Raw genomic sequence first — 17,117 nt, 5'->3', positions numbered from 1 at the left:
ATATCAAAAAGAACTCTCAAAGTGAGTGATCCCAAGTACATTTCTGCTTTCTTCTGTTCATGAGGGCTCAATAACTTATTTTTTAAACCAAAATATTTGTGTACAAATTACAGTTTATATTAAAATGGTCATTCAAAATTTAATATTTTTAGTTGATGAAGGGCACAACTTTCCAATTCAGAAAGCAGATTTCCTATAAAACTGCAATATTTTCCAAGCAAAATGGTAAAGCACCTTTCCACAGAGAGCAGAGGTCCAATCCTGTGAACTGCTGAGCAGCCTGTGCTCTGGCTGGCAGCACCTTTCAGGATCAAGTCCATAACACATAAGCACACCAGCCACTCTGATAACAGTGACCTTAAACGTTCTGGTCCACAGGGTCAATGATCCATGACCTAAGACAGATTTCCAGTACACAAGTGACAGTAGTGGTTTAAGAAGAATAAGTAAAGTTGTGTCAGCCTTACTTTGACTCTCCTTGCTCACAATGCACACTTTAAGTCCTGGGTTTACCTATGTACCTCATGTTCTGGTTTTTTCCTTGGAGACCTCTTCTGTTTACCTGAAAACTTCTTCACACCAAGCAATAAATTTTGCTGGGCAAACAGTCAGTACTTTGGTAACCAGAATAATTGTTCTGACAGGTTTACAAAATCACTTCTGCACTCCTGGCAGTGTGAATATTCATGAGAGGTACATTAGGACATACATGTAGTCTGAGGCTTCTGGATCAGCTGTGTGCCATGCCCCATAGCTGGGCATGCAGAGATCAGCAGCCCAGGGAGATCAGCTGGATGCCCATGATTCCATGATTCCTGATTTGCAAGCCTGGCATGTGTCCAGAAAGCACTAGGTATACTGCTCTCTTATTGTACGACATTCTTCATTTGAATATCCTGCATCTTAAAAGCTCCTTTATTTTATTTGATTTTTTATTAGATTTTAACTTTTTTTTTTTTTTTTTTTTTTTTTTTTTTTTTTTTTTAATTCTTCCCAGCAGTCATTTTCATTGTCTTTTGTTGAGAGGTTCTTAAGCAAATGGACTTTTTTTGCAGGGGGTGGGGGGGAGGTGGAGGGTCCACTTGATTGCATGGGAGTGTTCAAGAGGGCTTTCACACCTGCAGCTATCTGGTCACCTCTAATGCAAAGCTTGAATTCAGCAGCATTTTTCTGTTGGCACCTGCTGCCGCTCTGGGCTCGCTCCTACTGACTGCTGAGAGACCAAATGGGGGTTTGGGAGGGGGAGCTGCTCAATGCAAAAGGTATTTGGCCTCCTCCACACTCCATTCCCCTCAGCACCAGTCTGCTTTTTTGCTTCCCTACACATAAATACTGCACACACATGCACACACATGCAGTGTCATATAAATGAGTGAATTGCCTGGAGGTAAATGACTGATCTTAGAGCATTTTTTAAGATATTGTTGATGGTTTCCAGTGTACACATTGTAAACCTGTGCTTATGCAGGCAACAAATGTACAAAGGCACAGTCCTCTGAAAGAAAAGCAGATAATTTTGTGACAGAGGTGGCAGGCTGATAAACAGTCACAGTTTAAAAATACATAGGATGATGAATAGAGTTTCAGAAATGAGCCATAGTTTATCTTGTTAATTCTTACTGTGTCTGAGTAGTGATGAAAGAAACAGTGCCAGAACTCAAGGATATGATGAATAAGAAAGAGCAAAATGACAACCAAAGGCCCTGGTGACCAGAAAACAAGCTACAGTTTGTCCCCCAGAGAGAGGCAGTGATGGGTTGAACTTGCCATTAGAGGGAAGATTAAGTGTCCTTGGTTCCTCAGTTAGTTAATTATACACTCAAATCTTCCCAGTATATCACATAAGCCAGGCATTCTGCTTTTGAATATCTGTATACTGACTACTTGGATTGCTTATTGGTTATTTCTCTTGACAACTCAAACCTGAACATTAAATCCCATTGGCAACAACTATCTGTCAAGAGCAAAAAAAAAAAAATAAGATTTGTGTATTTAGTTTTCATTATAGAAGTGCTTGTAGTTGAAAAAATATGTACCTGTCAAGTTTTCGACATCTCGCTGGGGATGCAAGCAATGCTGTTGTGATTTCAAAACCTGGCTGACAAATTCACGTTCCAGTAGTAAAGACAAATCAAGGGGGTTTTTTCTCTTTTTTTTTCCTTTTTTTTTTCTCTTTTTGCTTTTTTCACCGCTTTGACAGTCATACATAACAATTTGAGACCTAAGTGGCACTTTGATGCACTATTCCATTATTAAGTGGTATAGTCACTATAGAATAGATGACGGGCCTGTACTCAAGGCATTGTGAATTAAACAGCTTTCAACAATAGGGGAAATTGAATGGCCTAAAGAATTCTGAAACATAAAAAAATAATGATTAAAAATGTGTTTCAGAATCAGCAAGGCATATAATTTAAAATAATGTCAGGTACTGAAATTCAAACTGAAGAAAACAAAGTATGTTTTAGAAGAATCTTAAAGTTCAGAGGAAACATAAAATAATTAGCAAACATCACTAAACCCACAATTATGAATTTTAAATATGGCTCCTTGATGAATCTTAGAAAATTAACATGACATAAAAAAGTCCTACCTAAAATTTAAAATGTGAAGGCTTAAAGCCTTTTCTCCTCTGACTTTACTTTGATAGTATATTAATTGACTAGTTTTGTACTGGCATTTCCTTGTGTCTAAAGGAAAAGTTTTCAACTAAAGAAACATTGACTTAAAGTACTTAAATTAATTCTTTTGTCAATAACTATACAGCTAATCAATACACCTGGAATTAAACAACAGTTTTTGGCCAGAAGGCATGCTAATCCCTGGTCTCTTTTTGTTGCAATTCATTAATCATTCAGCCCTTCCCAATTAAGATTTCCCTGTCTGAATTGGAAAGTTGGAGACACCAAACATCCCACCATGGCAAATAGATTAAAGAAACTCAAATAAAGGTTTCCAAAAATTACTTTTTTCCTGGGAAAATAAAAAATTCAAAAGCTACATTGATAACAATTCATGCTATATTTTTAGTTAATAAAATGTAAGTAGATATTTTTTCCTATTAAGATAAAAACCAAAACTGTAATACTTGTTATACCCCAGAGCATAATTGGTCATATATTATCTTTTGTTTTTAAGATTATTAAAGGCTAAAAAATTACTTTTCAAACATTGATCCAGTGAGATTACTGTTTAAAAAAGACACCAAGCAAGGAAAATTCTATTAATCCACAAAGTTCCTAAAATATTTGCTACAATACTTATCTTTCTGCAGTCCTGAAAACTGTATCAAACTGATCTGTATCTCTGAATAGGATGTGGATTACAATTTCATTGCTTAGTACTCCAAATAATTTTTTTTCCCTTATTCTGCAGTAGAAGGAAAAAATTGAATTATTCCTTTATCCTTTCCAATTGAAAATCCTACAAAACATGTAAACCCACATAAGAAATGTAGTGTACTTTCCAAGATGGCATAGGGTATGACTCATATCTGCAAACAAAGGCCCCCAAAATCAAAGAAAAAACCCAAACTTCCCAGTTTGGGTATGATATCTTAAAAGATAAACGTGATTTGAGTGAGTTGCTGAAAAATATTTCATCAACATCCTACTTTTACATTCTGAGGCACTAAGGGAGAAAAGAAGAAATGTAATTATGAGAAATAAAATAAGGATTTTCTTAGTTACAATTCCTGGCCTTTCACTGATTGCAGTAAATTATAAATTATGCAGTCAATGTAGGCCAACAAAAGAAGACATCTTCAAATCTCAGTCAAAGGTAATTACTTAAGTCGGCTGAATGTTCCCTTTTCATAGAGTGTGATCTCTCTTTGACAGCTCACACTGACAGATGACCTTCTCAGCGACGTTCTTATCCTTCGGATCATGAGCAGTGTGCCTCTCTCCCTGAATATCTCTATATATTTGTGACACTAAGCTTTCAAATACAGCTATTGACAAATCAGAACATCAGTCTAAGTGCTGGTCTTCCTATCACTCACAATAAAGTAGCTATCACTTGTGGTGTTGTAGAGCAAGCACATCTCTGAAAAATGAGTTCTCACCAAGTGCTAATTTGACACAGCTCGCTTGCCTTCCCATAATTGCTCTGTCATTGTCAGTTGGCAGTTCGGGCTCATTCCTGGAAGCTGTGCCGTACAATTGGATACAATTACTCCCATTTACCACCACTATTATGCCACTGATGTTGCCCAGTTCGCATATTGACATGCCTCATTAAACCTGGATGCAGGCTATTAATGAACATTGTTAGCATTTCTCTTAAACTTTTTGCCTCTAATAAACAGTCAGTGTTCCATGAAGGAGCACTGCCATCCTTGTGATATGATATTTATTATCTTATGGGGGAAGGGGACTCTGCAAATGGAAACTATCCAGATGCTGTGAGAGAGATGTATGGTTAGATAGTGGAGAATAGCCCTGACCAGGAGGACCTTTTCTATCAGGGGCATCCTGCCATTAACCAAGTGACCTCCCCATCCAAGAGAAGACAGGAAGGATAAACACGCTAACCTCGGGGCGGCCCAGCCGCTGCGGGTTTCTCAAGGTTGCCCCAGCTCCTGTGGCTCCCCTCAGCCCCCTCCCACCCCCAGGTGGTGCTGCGGGATGCAGCAAAGAGCATTTTGCCCTGGGTCCTCAATCCATTATGTCCAGCTACTCCGATGTGCATTTTTATTCAGAGATAATTATGTGTTGATCAGAGAAGTCAGCGGCTGTCACCCATATGGCAGGCACACCTGCAGTGTGACATAGGTGGTAACGATGGCATGCTCTTGAGCTGTCATGACAGGGACAGGGACTTTATTATGTATATGTCACCATTTCTCTTAGGAAAATTATCCTTTTCCGCACAATGACAATAATGAATCTTACAACACTTTCATAAACCCTGTTTCTAGGCCCTTTCCTTGACCTTCATTAAAACTCTGCCTAGCAAATTCACTGCTCTATGAACAAAATGCAAACTTTCTCAGAAAATGCAACTGAGCTTTTGGAGTGTCTTTTTTACCACTTTTCACAAAGTGGCTGCTTGGACAGTCTGTGGCCCTGCAGAGCAGATCCTGCTCCTTCAAGGGCAGTGGCAATGCTTAGAAAGTCTAGGATGAGGACTAACTAGCTTTTAAGCACTAGAAATCTCTCTGGGACTTAGAGAGTCTTGCACTTAAACCAAGTTTATAAGAGAAATATTTTATCTGTGAGCGATATAAATAACCCTTCTGTTCAACACAGAGTAGAATATTTTCAATTAGAAGGGACCTACAATGGTCATCTTGTTCAACTGCCTGGCCACTTCAGGGATGACAAAAAGTTAAAGCATATTACCAAGTTCGTTGTCTAAATGCCTCTTAAAATGCTGATGGGCTTGGGACATCCATCACCTCACTAGGAAGCCTATTCCAGTGTAATATAATATAGGATTTTACTATCCTTGAATTATTCTCCCTCTCTCCTTGGCTTTCTTTTCTTCATTCTTCACATATTTCCTTCTACTGTTTGGTTCATGGCACAACAGAAAGCCTCTGTGGAACTGAAACCCAAAAAGAACACACAGAAAGGCATTTTGTATCCAGGGAGAAGGAAGAAAAGGGAAAGAGAAGCAAGATTTTGCTATTTATCTCAGGCATCTGCAGAAGTTGTACCTAAGTATCAAAAGGAAAAACTGAAAACCTCCCATAATAACGTCTATTATTTAGGTGGATTCTTTTTTACTGCAGACCATTCTAATTACAGTGTTCTCAGTTAAAAATTAAAGATTGGGGTGATAGAGAAAATGTAAAGAAAATTGATGTTGTCACTATCTTTTTTACTGATAACTTTTTTATTTTAAAAGCTTCAAATCTTTGAATATGCAGTTTCAGTTGACAGTTTTCAACTTTGGGTTATCTTTATACAGATACTTGTATGAGAGTACAAGTGTGTAATATGCCTGCTTGCTGTGGTTGTGCTTAACATTTCTCCCATTTTGATATATACAAATCTACTTTCTGCAATATTCTTTCTATAGCAATAGAATACTTCAGAGTAGAAGTAATTTCTTACATGTGAATGTTGTCTATCTGTCTAGGGAGAATTAAGGGACTAGGGAATTTAGCTTGAAATTTACATTTTAACTTTAAATGACTTTAGCAAAAGTTGCTAGCAGAAAAAAGTGTAAAATTTGGGACAGTTGCAAACTTGTGAACTTTCTTAGTCTGTTTTAAATGTAAATATTATACTGTTGAATGTGCTTGTGGGACATGCATATGAATTCTGGAATAACAAGCCCTTTGGTTCCACTGTGGTCTAAATAACCATGTAGAATGCACAAGTATATCAAAAGTATCTGAAAACTTAAACTGAATAACCCAGTTTTATACTTAGTATCTTACTTTGTTGTTCACATTGATTTGAATTTTTATCTCCGTAATGATCTCAAATTACTTTGACTAATTTTAAGGCTAGGATATGAACTTAAAGTTCTCAGCTGTATTCTAAGGTGTTATAATTTATTTAATCTGTTCACTGCAACCATTACAAATAACAATATCATGGTGCTATATTAGAAAATGGAAACATACAGTACCTCAGAAACCATTACAGTCCTTTCACTCCCTGTTCATAACCTGGTCAATATCTGGAAAGCATATAGAAATATTGCACTTCACTGGAGACACACAAATGTGTGATACCAGCCAAATGAAAATTCACTAAAATGAAAAATTACCAGAAACTGCTCAGGATACAAAATGTTCTGAGAAAAAAAAAAAGGGCAGGAGTTGTTAAACAAGAGTGGACAAATCTCCACTTATACCCAGAAACAGCATCACAAATAGCCTAGTTTTATCTACCTGTGCCATATAGCCTAACATATACTTGACACTGTCAAATGAATATATCAGGTATTCAGATCAGGTTAACATGATACATAAAGCATCTTGAGTATCTTGAATATCTTAGGGATGCAATATTAAAAATAGGCAGTTAAGCAATAATACAAAAAACTTTTTTGTCTTTTTGTTTTTTTGAGATGGGAGTAGAATATTTACTATCTGGAAGGTAGAGGTTCTATCATTGAGGTTCTATCAAGCTATCTGATACAATTCTGCCTTTTCTGAATCTGGTCACTGTTTTTCAGTCTTCATGAGTTGAAAAACTCCCCAATTACCTATCATGGACTAGAATGTCACACAGGAATAGGAGAACACCATGTTGGAAAGAGATTCCGAGGCAAAATCTATAGTGAGGAAAGGCTGAATGATAAACATAAAAAATGAAATAGTGTATTTTTCTTCTCTTCCTATCTGAACAGGAATGTACGACATGACAAGAATCATGAGTCACAGGGCCATATCCTGCATGTAGAAGAGCATGACACAAGTAATGCAAGCCACACAGCATCTACCTCCTGAGCACATTTGCACTGAGAAAAAATATCCGAATACCTCAAAACTTCAGAGCATAAAATGAAAAGAATAAAATCCATCAAAGAAACCATCACTGCCTTTGATTCCTGAAGGATAAGTAATTTCTGGAAGTTTTCCACAGTAAACCTAAACAAGACACTGCTGGATATACATTTTGATATGAATGATGTTCTATGACAGTAGCAGGATAACTTTGTCTAAATAGCTGATGAAGTTTTATATTTATCAGCTTCCACATATCCATTCATTAAGTTGCAGAGGACTAACCTGATGGCAAAAGTAAAAGTAAATAAGCCAAGGCTTTTTTTTTTAAACTATTGTTTCATGTTATGTATCTCACATTATTGTCTCACATTATTTTTTGGGGTTTTGAAAAAGTTCATCTGTTATCAGTGGCAGCTCCAAACAGTCTAACATTGCAGAGTATTGTGAGTAAAAGTGAGGTTAAAGGCTTAAGGAAATACAGGCTATAAATTAGTACTGATTGACCTAACAGGAAGCATAGAAAAAAATTCTTTTTTGAATAACAACATGCTGCAACTGTGTTTTCTAGTGTCAGAGTGAGCAGACTAGCATAGGCTATTGTGCTACTGAGATACTTCTGACACAAATCAACATGAGAAATTAAAAACCATCAGAAACCACATGTACCTTCTTCCAGATTCTTTCTGTTGTTTAGTCCATCCAGGTAGTCTCTTGTTTCTTTTCCAGTAAAGGTCTGTTCAGGGACAGCAATTTTCCCAACTGGTGTGTTGCACACTTCATAAAGAACTTCTAAATCAGACAAGAGGAAGGCTGGGATGAAAACACATCGGCCAGTTACCACAGGAAAGGGAAAAGAACTGCGCTTAGAAATGTCCTTGAGAAACAAATGCAGGGACAACCAGGGTCCTGCTCTTTGAAAGCTGCTGTAATATGACAGTGTATGCTGAAAATAATCAGCAGAGTTTCAATTCCTAATGTAACAGCTGCTATGAGCTGCTATCGGGTGGATTATCAACAGGGTTTCACAGCAATGCAAGCTTACAAATAGGGGGAACAAATCACAGAGTTCTGTGAATTTGTGGAATTATAGCTATACATATTCTGGTTTTGCTTCCTCTACTCCTCCAGATCCAGCAGAAATATATTCCTAAAAGAAGAAAATTTACGAGAACAAGCTGTACAGTACAGTATGTACCGGAACTGTACAGTATGCAGTCATTTCATTTGGCAAACCGATGTGACAAACCTAACTCTCATTTTAGTTCTCCTCAACGTGGTTGGATGTTATGGTGATGACCCCAGCATAACCTTTAGGCTAGGTTAGGCTAGGAATTTTGTACACAAGGATTTGGTAAAGCCTAACAGAAACCATTCTGATGGATTGGAATGACGGTGATGGCTGTGGGAGAAACTGGCTGAAGGAAAGGTTTCAGCAGGGGTGCAGAGAGCTTCTACATGAAAGGATAGACTACATTTGCACTCTGAGGGGGATGTGTCAGATAATGGCTGGATGCTTATGTGTAAAGAAATGAGATGGGATGAGGGTGGACTCAGATGGCCTGGACTGGCAGCTTTTGGCTCCGAACAGTTAGTTGGTTTTTGGTGGAAAGAATGAGTATGTAAGGAAAAGAAATTGTCTGCCAGCAAGCAGTTGTAGACTGAGTGATAGAAACTTGTGGACTAAGAGTGTATATAATTTGAAAAGGAAGTGGGGGAAGATGAAGAACAAAAACAGAAATGAAGGTCAGAGGAACTGAAAAGTTTTGATCCACTCTTCTTGTTACTTTAAAGCTGACTCTTATTCTCCATTATGCAAGGGAAAAGCTGATGAATCAAGACAATTTTCTTCTTTATCATTCATCATCCATGTCTGGAATTTATCTTTAGTAATAATATGTGGGGACATATTATGGAAATGAGCATACTATAAAAAGTGAAATAGATAGATTGACAAATGTTGTTCCAGATTTTGGCCTTGACATATAGGTAGATTTCATGAGAATTGTGGATGACATGCTAGGGAGTGTTTGTGAACCAACCACTTAAGTGAAGCACCATCTGCCAGGCTTCACACATAGCATTGACCTCAGAATCCCACTCTACCTTTACTGAGTGCTGCCACTTGAATGTCAGAGTAAAAATGTGACAATACAAAATATCAATAATATGCAGAAAACCCCCAGTATGAATCAATAAAATATAACTTGAAATATGCATTTAGATAGTTTTCTATTTGCAGACAAAAGAGTATCTCTTATTTTTTATTAACTTTATACAACTTCAGGGGGCAAAGTTCCCCTAAAATGTGTGGATGCATGTTACCTTATGGTGAGAAATATTTCCTCAAAGAAGTTAATGTTTTTTTGTTCTGGCTTTCATGTGTAAGTCATGGGGCTATTACTTGTGTTAAATAATATTTGGATAATATAATATTAAGGATATTAGTGTGCATGTATTGTATATTTGCAGATTGTAAATACACTTGTATTTTCCACCATGCTTTACAATTTTAGTAAACTTCTTCTAACGCAACATAAATGCCCCATGTATGAATACCCCAATGCCATCAGGAGGATCAATTGATCTGCACATGAATTGACAGCATCTCCCTGCAAGAATGGGCACCTAGGATAGTTCTCTCAAATAATGAAATGTATCTCACTTTTTCACAAGAGGTGAAAGAAGTTCAGGAACTTTATATCCAATAAGTCTTTAATGAAAAAATCAGAGGAAAGGTCACAGTCTTAGTTCAGCCTTTTGGTACTTTTCCTGTTTAATGTCTTTACAGTCTTGGCCCAAATATTACTTTTTTGGTAGTTATGGTTTTAATTTATGCCATTAATGGCAAGACTTGAGGGCTTTGAATTTGTAAAAGCTTGAGATTTTGAGAAGTAGAAACACAACCCAACATATCAGGGTTTTTTTTAAGCACAAAATCATTGTTTATTTTTTTCCGGTTTTTATTTCCTCCTTTTTGAAAGAGTGCAAAAATGTTAGCTAAGATATATTGGAGAAACTATATCAGGGAAACATTCTCTCCTAAATAGGGTAATTTTATCCTTTGTTTCAATGATTGCAAAGAACGGTCATGTGCTTATTATTTGACAATACAGTAAGTCATTTAGTCATTTATTAATCTAATCTTTAATATGTTATAAGAAAAAATGTACTGTAACTGCCAGAAGAAGGTATTATTTTAAAAATTAAAACCAGAGTATACTGAATAACAGAATTAGTTGAGCTGGAAGGGACCCCCAACGATCACTGAGTCCAACTCCTGCCCCTGTGCAGTACCATCCCCAAGGGTCACACCACGTCCCTGAGAGTGTTGTACAAATGCTTCTTGAGCTCTGTCAGGCTTGGTGCTGTGTCCACTTCCAGGAGGAGCCTGTTCCAGTGCTCAAACAGACACTGGGTGAAGAACATTTTTAAAATATCAACATGAGCTTCCCTGGACACAACTTCAGGCCTTTTCCTTGGGTCCTGCCACTGGTCACCAAAGAGAAGAGACCAGTGTCCGTCCCTCCACTTCCCTTCACAAGGAAGTGGTAGACTGTGATTTTTCTAAGAAAACATCAGCAGTAAATTAATGTCCTAATTTTACAGCCTTACCCCCAAATGTAGCTCATACTAATGGCATTAAGATTTTGCAAAGCCACAGGATCCTGAGCCAGGATAAATTGGAGAAGTATTCATTTACACTAGCTGATTATTCAGATCAAAACTGAAAAACCAAAAGAGCTGATCAAGTTTCCAGGTGTGATTCTGAGCAATATTGCTTCATCATGACATGGAGGCACACATAGGAGTGCGTGAGGTAAGATGGATTTGGACTGGAGGTCCACGGGAGGATGTGCAAGGTTGAGCTGGTTTCTGGCTTCATGTCAGAATTTACCTGACTGTGGTCATCCTGCATCCAGCCCTAAGCTGGCTCATATCCAGCAATGAGCCATTCTGACCCATACTTTTCCAGTCTCGTGGTCTCTCTCTGGAAGGAGAATTGCAGGGTCTGTACAGCACAGGAGTTTCTGCGCATGAACCTCACTGCAGTTTCGGTGACTCAAAGACAGAGATAGCTGGAATCCACACAAATCTCTCCGTTAATCTCCCTCCCATCAGACCCATCTTCAGTGATTATGAAGGGATTGCTCTGCAGTGTTCCTCAACAATAAAGAAAAAGAAATAAAATCCCCAAATAACTTAGCTTTGATGGCATGGAAATCTGATCTCCATGTTGCCTTACTACACTGAATAATTTTACTAGGTATTTTTCATATATGTGTGAATACATATCAATTAATTTATTTTCATGTAAATCTAGAAGTCTGGTTTGTTGATGTATTTTGTTTCATATATATAAATTGTTTCATTTGCAATTTAGTGCATTCATGTATTGATTTTCAAACAGAATTCCAAAGCTTATTTTAAAAGGCTGTAATTTTGTTGCAATAGTGGATTGTTCTCCAATGCATAACTGAAACTACCACCTATATCTATTTAAAATATCCAACCTAAGGAAATGGACTCATGCATTTTTCTTTCAAGCAAAAAAAAATTTGCTAAAGGTAGCAGGTATACTGAATTATTTATTACACGTGTGCTGTCATACTTGACGACACTCTAACCCTTTGGATATATTACATATTAAATGAACTCTACTGAAGAAAAAAATAAAACAGTAAATGAAGAATCTTGGAGCCTGAAGCCATGAGATGTTCATCAGCAAAGTCTGAGTCAACAGTTTCCTAGTTAACTTTGAGAAACATAATGTCCTTCTAGGTGTATTTACCCTTCTGATCTTAAACAGAGCCCCTATTCATGAGCAAAATAACTGCACAGGGCAGGGAGGTTTCTGTTGTATTTGGATTTCAACACAGGAATGTTGCTATCTGATAATAAATGTAATAGAAGTTTTTTGTTTCTGCAGTGACTGCAAATTATGAAGGGCTTTGTTACTGATCTACTCAGTGTTATTGTTTAGAGATTTAAAAAGTACCTTGACTAGTCTTTAATGGCTTCTGTGTTTACGTTTCCCTGAAGATTCATTTTGGCAGTTGTAGACAGTTGTGCCTGATGTTGCATAATTTTTGTTTTTCTGACATAAACTGCCCTGCACATTTTTGTGAAACAAGTGCTCAACTGAGTACAGGCTCAGAGACAGTACAAAATAAAGGATGGTCGTTTGAGTTTTCCACCAGTCTAGCAGCCCAAAATGCTTTTCAGTTGCTAGAGACCTATGCTAAAGCTCCATGGACAAACTTATATATCTTATAGAAAGGCTAAGTAGGCAAAATTTAAGCCTGTAGATAAAACAGTTATTCTTGCAAATGACCCAGTGGCAGTAATGAGGACACAGCCTCTAGTCTTTGCATGGGTGACAAATATGATGGATAAGATTCTCCTTTAGCTGAGTGATTAGACTCCCAAGTCACTGTCAGCTACAACCTGGTTTAATGGCAATTTAAGAATTCCTCTGATTTTTCCAGCTTCCTGCTGCCCCTCCAGAACCCATAGCACTCCCATCAAAGTTGCACCACTCCTGCCACCTCCATGTGGGCGTTTCAGATGCCCTGTAACACCTATCCATAGTTTCTCTGAATCTGAACTAACGACTTACACACCCATTCACCATCAGAGAAAAGAAACAGGTACTGCTATGCTGTAGTCCATTGTCCTATTACACACACCTAATGTAGGACAGCAGAACAGCAGTTCTCTGGGAGAACTTCAATTTCCATTGATTTCATTGCAGATGATTTGGTTGATCTGTGCTGGTGACAGCAACATCTGGACAGGTGAGTCCCACAGCAAATTTCTAACACTCTCCTAAAAGGTGTTACCATTACTGAGAATATCTGCACCATAACAAATACACTTGGTTTTGGAAGTCTTGACTTCTGTTATGTCATGATCCCTTTCAGGTTTGAAAAAGAGTGGTCGTGATACTGATCTCAGGCAGAATTACTGCCTCTATCTGTGGTGTATAATCAATGCACTTTCAAAATTTTAACTTTAAAAATATCCCAGCACTTCTCTGACACCAAATACGACATGTATTATTTTTATTTTTGTGCTAATCACTAGTGATTGCAAGGGTATATTCCACATTCCATTAATTTTTTGCAGACTTTTTTTGTGCATTGATCTGTAGCAGGAAAAGAAAGAATTCCTTCTTGTCTAGCCCATCAAGTGCGACTAATATATTTTTATAACAATAACCTTACTGTACATGAATGTTTCATAGTTCTCCACTTATAAGAAGGCAGTGACCAGCACTCTGATTTTACAAACCAGATAAGTGGGATGTCACAAAAAGTCTTAGAGCTTGGAGCAGCTCCTACATTTTTTTATGATAAGAGTGAAATGTAAACCACTTTATACTACATTTCAAAAACATCTGCCAGTTATATGTGTTTGACTAAGCTGTCTTCAAGTACCGTTTCAGACTTAGATCAACATTCCCCTTGTGGGGCAGAAATTTCAGCACCTCATTGCTATCTTCTGAGCAGCTGCAAACCACAGAACAAATGTACATTGTTTCCTCCTCTAGAGAGCCATCTGCCTTATGGATAATAGCTCATGTCTGCTACTTCTCAGCCTGGTGGCCAAAATCTAGGCCATGAGATGGAAGATGTTATCTTCATAATCCAGTGAAAATTTAAGCAGAAGAAATAAATTTACTTACAATTAGACTGTATTAAAATTTGTATATGTAAAGAGCTAGAACAGAATTTCCTGGTAGCATTGGTTTGGATATCTCAGTGATTTTAAATATTTGATTCAATTGTCAGCTTAATCTTAGTTTTTTAATTGTGTATGTGTGGATGTGAAGCCCCTACTCAAAACAGTTTTTTGCCTGCAAAAGTTACCAGTTACTACTGCCCCAAATATTTCTGAGCTATGTCAGTAGTTATTGCTCATATATGCTCAATTGTTAAATTGTCCAGATTAAGGTTTATATTTCTTTCTGTATGTATCATAGCACTCAGCAAATCTAAACTGCAAAACATCAAAAGTTTTTCAATATATGCAACATATAAGCAACATGAATGAAAAACATTATGTTCATTCATTAAGTTTCATAGCAATGAGTTTTATCTTCCAAAATAATATGAACATTGTCAAAAACAGATGTCTAGCTCTCATGATGCCTTAATTCAATTCTATTATTTTTCCAAGTCCAAAATTTGTTGTGTGCAGTACTGTGTCTCAGGATGGGAGTTGTATTATTTTAATATTCATAAGTACTTATTATGCAGTCATGGTATACCAAATAGATTTTGAATGAAGAATTCTCTCTTTGTGCAACAGTTAGAAAAATAAAGATTATTGTTGTAGGTGGAGACTTGGGATGTTCTCATAATGTGAGTATAGAATACTATTACTGATGGTATTGTGAAACTGAAATGTAATGAAAGACACCTTTCTTCTCCATAAATTGTTCCAATTAAAAACTCAATGAGCCTGTGTTTTACAAACACTGTGTTAGCCCAAAAAAATTTTCAGATTTCTCAGTGCCAGATACAGAGAACTTCATGCCAGAGAGAATTTAAGTTAGAGCCTTGCAGTGAGTGACAAGTTAACATCTTTTAATGATGAATTAGTGGGCAGTAAAAGCATTGCAATTCCAATATGTAGACAACCTTCTGTGTTTAAAGGCACAGATTCAGTGAGAGTGGTTCTGTGACCTTTGTGGTACCAGCAAAGGTTGGGTTCAGTGCCGGCAATGTCCAATCAGTCTTTCAAGGTTAACTACACATGCCAAGCCGGGAAATGAAACAATTACTAACAAATTTTATGGGTATATTCTGTCAAATTTAAAAGGCAATAAGAAGTCTAAATTAAAGTATGCCTGAGGAAAGTACCCAAAAATAAGAAAGAAATTAGGAAATTTGGGTTGGGGTTTTTTTGGGGTTTTTTTTTTTGTTTTTTTTTCTTCCTTAAGTTGTCATTCTGAGCTAGGCACTGAAAATATTGGGGGAACTAAAAAAGGTATGTGGGAGACATCACATACTGTTGGAGGGGAAAACCCCCAGTGTGGAGGGGAGGAGTGCTCAGGAAGGACGACATCAGTCAGCACCTGGGCAACATTGACACAGTGAGCCTGAATGATTAATTATATTGTAATTAAATTTTAATTGGCTTTACCCTGCTTTCCTTAGTTTAGAAAGTTAAATAAACTTATTTTTATGGAATTCAGTAAACCAATGAGCAGAGTCTAGGATTCTGTGCTAATTAAAGTCACCAATGTGGCAAAACTGTGCAAAATGTAAGGAATAAATGTTTGTTTGCTACTGAAGTAGTTTTTTATATTTTGTATCACTTTTATATTTTTCAACTACTTTCCATTAATGTACTACATTGGAGCATCAAAGGATATTTTATCCTATCTAGTATATTTCAGGCAAAACAGCAAAAGTAATTTTTATGTAACTAAATGATTTCCCAAAATTACAAGCTCCATTTGTCCCCCATGTAACTGGAAACACACTCAGAGAAATAATAATAGCCAGAGCAGGAAGTTGAAAAGAGCAGATATAAGTTGGTGTTTAAAACATTTGGATTGGGAGCAGAAATATCTGATACTGGAAAAATACATTTCTCTGTGTTTGTGGCCTGATTCTCAGCCAATGAATTTCACCCTATGGATCCTTTGAGACCTTTCAAAACTGTGTTTCCATGTGGTAGCATAATACTAGATTCTAAACTTTTTATCTTGTCATTTTGGAGTAAGCAGAATTTTGCCATTGGCTTCAACTCTAGGTGGACAGTGACACAAGCTATTAAAACACAATTTTTTTCCACTTTAAAAAAATTGCTTTTACTAGAAATTAGATTTCTTTAACAAAATGTATTCTATTTTGAAAATGTCACTGAATAACGGTATACAGGATGTAGCTCCCAAAGAGAAATTGATAGCAGCCCCTAGCCTGCAATCAAGGAGATTAGCATGCTGCTTCAGTTTTCCTGAAGGACCTCCCCATCTCCAAATTTGTGTGTTTGAAAACTCTCTTTATTTTTGGGGCTTCTTTTTGTTTTTGCCTCAAAATCTCAAGCAAATGCAAATAAAATAAATTCTTAGGCAAGAGAATTCTTGTTTTTAAGTCAGCTGTTCCATCTACATATCTCCAGATTATCACTGTACTCTGCCTATGATAAGCAGAGGTTGGCTGTCCAGTGATGCCTGTAAAAGGGAAAAATTCTCCTTTATCTGTTTTGTAGCTGATGAGTGGAGAAAGCCTTTTCTTTTTCTCCACTGATTCTCCTAGTTCACCAGCATGCAGAAGCAGCACCTTTTTGCTTCAGTTATCTACAACAAGTCAGCACTGCTGTAAGCCTGGATTTCTCCTCTCTTCTTCCTATCTACCTGCTATATAGTCCCATATGCAGGCATAATTATAATTAAGTTATATAGCCTGTTTCATATGCCTGGGCAAAGTAATAATCTTCTCATCTCATTACCAACTAAGACAGAGGTAGAAGAAGTTTAAGGGAAGAAGAGAACATTAAAAAATATGGAAGTCAACCAGCCAAGTCAGAGTAATTCAGAAAGAAAACCCATCACATTTGAAATAGGCAACAGGAACAGAAGGAAAACATACTTATTCCTGTAAAGTATGAGCTGACCCATAGGTGCTGTTGTTCAGACAGAAGGTGGAACACAGACATAGGGGAGAGAAAGACAAACTCTTGCTGGTGTCAAAGT

Source organism: Melospiza georgiana, chromosome 4, assembly GCF_028018845.1.
Source record: "Melospiza georgiana isolate bMelGeo1 chromosome 4, bMelGeo1.pri, whole genome shotgun sequence".
Taxonomy (NCBI): domain Eukaryota; kingdom Metazoa; phylum Chordata; class Aves; order Passeriformes; family Passerellidae; genus Melospiza; species Melospiza georgiana.
Note: the sequence above shows the minus strand (reverse complement) of the source record.